The 3,647-nt window shown below is 48.6% G+C and overlaps 1 long non-coding RNA gene across 1 annotated transcript; it reads left to right on the top strand.

The window, feature by feature from the left end:
• Nucleotides 1–266: 266 nt before the first annotated feature.
• Nucleotides 267–2,624, top strand: LOC102011023. Its single transcript, XR_264285.1, has 3 exons — nucleotides 267–353; nucleotides 2,096–2,260; nucleotides 2,474–2,624. It is a non-coding gene; the product is annotated as an uncharacterized LOC102011023 (long non-coding RNA).
• The last annotated feature ends 1,023 nt before the right edge of the window (nucleotides 2,625–3,647 follow it).

Raw genomic sequence — 3,647 nt, 5'->3', positions numbered from 1 at the left:
GCGCCCGTGTCTGCCGCGCCTGCCTGTGCTGCTGCCCCTGAAGCCCTGGGTGGTGTGCTCTTGCCTGCCCTGCTCGAGTACCGAGCCTGCAGGCAGCGGGGAGCAGGGACTCAGTGGCATCCCCGTCTCTGCTGCAGAGCACCCTTGCGTCCCAGGAGGGCCTCGGTGCCGGGGTGGCTGCCCTTCCTCCCTGCGGCGTGGAAGTGCCAGCGAGGAGGCTGCACACAGCCCCAACTGCTCCTCCCCTTCGCCCAGGGCGGAAGGCTGCGGGCGGGAGCTGAGGCCCCACACCCAGCACAGGCCGCTGCTGCCGGATATGAAGACCCCAGGTCTCAGCATGGCTGGACGCACGGGTGATTTCTTGCTTTTAAACTACTTGAGAGCCTTTGTATACCTGGCTTCGAATAGAGCTGAATTTCTGACCTGGGGTGGCCTTTAGCCCCGTGCTGGGGCTCTGTTCGAAGTGCTGGGTGCAGGCGGGCACGGCTTCATTTGAGAAGACAAGGGCTGGGGGCAGGGGCTGCACGCCCCAGGCTCAGCCCAGCGCCCTGTGACCGCCACCCCCAGCCCCTTCCTTTCAGCTGATCTGCTGGCTCGCTGCCTCCTGACCTGTGACACCCTCCAATTGTTATCGAATCAATTCAGCCGAAATTAAAAAGGTGTATTTGTATTTGCTTTACACCCTTCGGCTCAGGTGTTTGTGGGGTGACCTTTCGGTATTGGATTCCGGCTGCTGATAGCACACAGCCGGCCAGATTGCTTTCCTAATAAATAATGAAGCACCTTCCAAGAGGGTAGGGGAGGGCTGCACAGCCCGGCCACCTCCTGAGGGCTCGGCCCCACCCCCAGAGGAAAAATGCAGCCTCTTAGGAGGCCCTGACCCACACTTTATTTTGCTTTCAGCGCATTTGTCTCATTTGCAAGAGTTAGATTTTTGATCTGTTTTTATTTTGGTAAAATGCATATTATATAAATTTGCCTTTTTAACCACTTTAAGATGTACACTTTGGTGGCATTAAGCACGGTCAAACTGTTACATAGCCATCACTACTATCTACTTGCTGAACATTTTCATTGTCCCAAACAAAAGCTTTATACCCATTAAATGATAAGACCCCATCCACTTCCTCCCAGCTCCTAGAAATTTCCACCCAGTTTCCCTGTCCACAATTTGCGAAGTCTATGTATTGCACACAAGCGTATTCAGATGTTTACCACTCTGTCTGGCTTCTTTCATTTACCCCGTGTTTACAATATTCATCATGCTTCATAGCCAGGAATTGATTTTTAGCGTCTTCCCTTATTCAGCCACATGAAAACGGGTAAGATTTCTTTAAGGAAAAATAGAGAGCAGTTTACTATCAACCCCAAAAGCCCAAGGAAAGTACACTTTTCTGAAAATAAAAGCATCTCACCTCCTGTAGGAGTCCAGAAATTAGAAGATCACCTGAAAGAAGTTCCCTGAAATTAACATTAGGCTGGGTCTGGTGAGGATTTCAGAGAGAAAAGAACTGATGCTCTAGCTCTGTGTTAGAACACAGACCAGGAATGGATCCTGGGTTTGCAGTCATCGCTGTCTTACTATGCTTTTGTCATTGCTATAATTTCTCCCTGGAGTCAGAGCTCTATAAAACTGGTTGTCTCAGTTTTTTCTCATCGCTGGGACAAAATGCCCAGTCCCCACACATCAAAGGAAGAGGGGTTTACTTTGGCTCAGAGTGTTCATACAGATTTCAGTCCATACCTGGTGATCCAGTCACCTCCCCAAGGCCTGCCTGTGAGCACCTGAGGCTTTGGGGGGACCTCTACATATGAGCAGTAACCCTGGCTGACGTTACACACCTGGTCAAACATTTATCAAAGGGTATAAGAAAGTATAGAGCAAGTAAATGATAACAACCCACCAGGATGGTAAGGAACCAACTTAAAAATGCATGTTTATCTAGCTGTGCATCCATGTATCTACCTCTCAACCTAAACTTGCTGTTTATTTTAAAATCTGAGCTAAAGACTACTAGCTCAGATCTTTGCTTCTAATGTCTGGATTCTTATGTCTCTCTCTACACCGGGCATTCACTGACTCATCCCCTCACAGCCCAGCCCCTGCAGGCACCAGGTGGCCTGAGGAAGACGAAGATAAAGGCACCAGGCACAGGGAAGATCCTCCTGCCAGTCCTTCCTGACCAAACACAGGACCTGGCGCCAGGCACTGAGATTTGACTAGGGGATGGTGACGGTGACCATGCTACTGGTGATGGTGGTGAGGAGCTGGTGGTGATGGTGGTGAGGAGGTGGTGGTGATGGTGGTGAGGAGGGGGTGGTGATGGTGAGGAGGTGGTGGTGATGGTGGTGAGGTGACAGATGGCAGTGGCAAGGATAAGGTGATGGTGATGACGGTGGTGGTGGTGGCAGTGATGAAGGTGGTAAAAATGAGAGAAATAACTGTCTGAGTCCCTACATTCGTCATTCTTAGAGGGAGAAGAGAGGACCCACACCCCCTCCCTGAAGAGGCCTGCATGGGATGAAGTGTGTTACTGTGTAAACACAGGGACTTCCCCTCCTCCCTGTCACCTGCGGCCCTGTGCCCACTTCCGGGCAGGTGGCCTGCCTCCTTCTGTGACCCACACGAGGTGAGGACGGCAGACTCGGGCTCAGGATTTCAGGCGGGAAGTACAAATATTAGGGGCAGTTAATACAAGCTCAAATGGGGGTTTTCACATTATTTCACATTTTTAAAAACATAGAATTCTGTATTTTAACCCAATGTATTTTATAATATTGGCAAATAATTGAGGAAAATGGATTGTAAAGAAACACAGAGAAAGAATTCAACACCCTTGGAAAGCTAAGCCTTGCTTTCATGCTTAGACACATACTTCTTTAAAGCAAAGGAAAATTTCAAGGCTCATCCAGTGTGGCCACTGCTGTGGCTTTTCCTTCCTTTTCTGACTTTGTAAGCGGGTCTACAGGGCACTATCCAGATTTCATAACCAGATTTCAAATGAAATTCTTTAAGATAACTTATAAACATTCAGATGTTATTTTTATCTTTTAGTGTTCAGGACCTTTTCATAATAGGTGGATGCTTTGGGAAATTGAAAATGTTCATATTCATTTAGTATTTGGCAGGAAAATATCTTCATTTGCATATTTTATTCCCCTGATTTTCTACTAGATAAAAATTTGGCTAGGAGAACATTTTTAAATAAAATACCAAATTTAATATGTAACAAAGAATCTACCACCTGCTAACAATGTGATAAAGTATCTGTTCAATCACATTTTCACTGACGATGGGAAAAGCTATTTGCTTCTTTAATACCTGGGTATTTTGCTGAACTGGTTTCGGGTGGAAAGTTTAAGGTCTGAGGTGCTAGTGTGCCCAGGAGGAAGTGAGGTCACGCTTTTCCTGGGACACTGAGGCAGGGATCTGGAGGGGAAGTGCAGAGATGAGGCTCCGTGAAGCAGGGAGGGGACAGCAGGAGCCACCAGGCCTGCACAGACAGGGCTGTGTGTCTGGGCAGAGCATGGGTGCAGCTTTCCAGCGTCGAGGACAGCAGTGATGAACCTATGGCATGCGTGCAGCGGCGGGCTGTTTGCTACCACTGAGAGCTCTACAAGGTCCATCGTCCCTGGTCTAGGATGTG

The sequence above is a fragment of the Chinchilla lanigera genome, unplaced genomic scaffold (assembly GCF_000276665.1).
Source record: "Chinchilla lanigera isolate Chin_1 unplaced genomic scaffold, ChiLan1.0 scaffold00103, whole genome shotgun sequence".
NCBI classification, from domain to species: Eukaryota; Metazoa; Chordata; class Mammalia; order Rodentia; family Chinchillidae; genus Chinchilla; species Chinchilla lanigera.
This window is presented reverse-complemented; position numbering and strand designations above follow the sequence as displayed.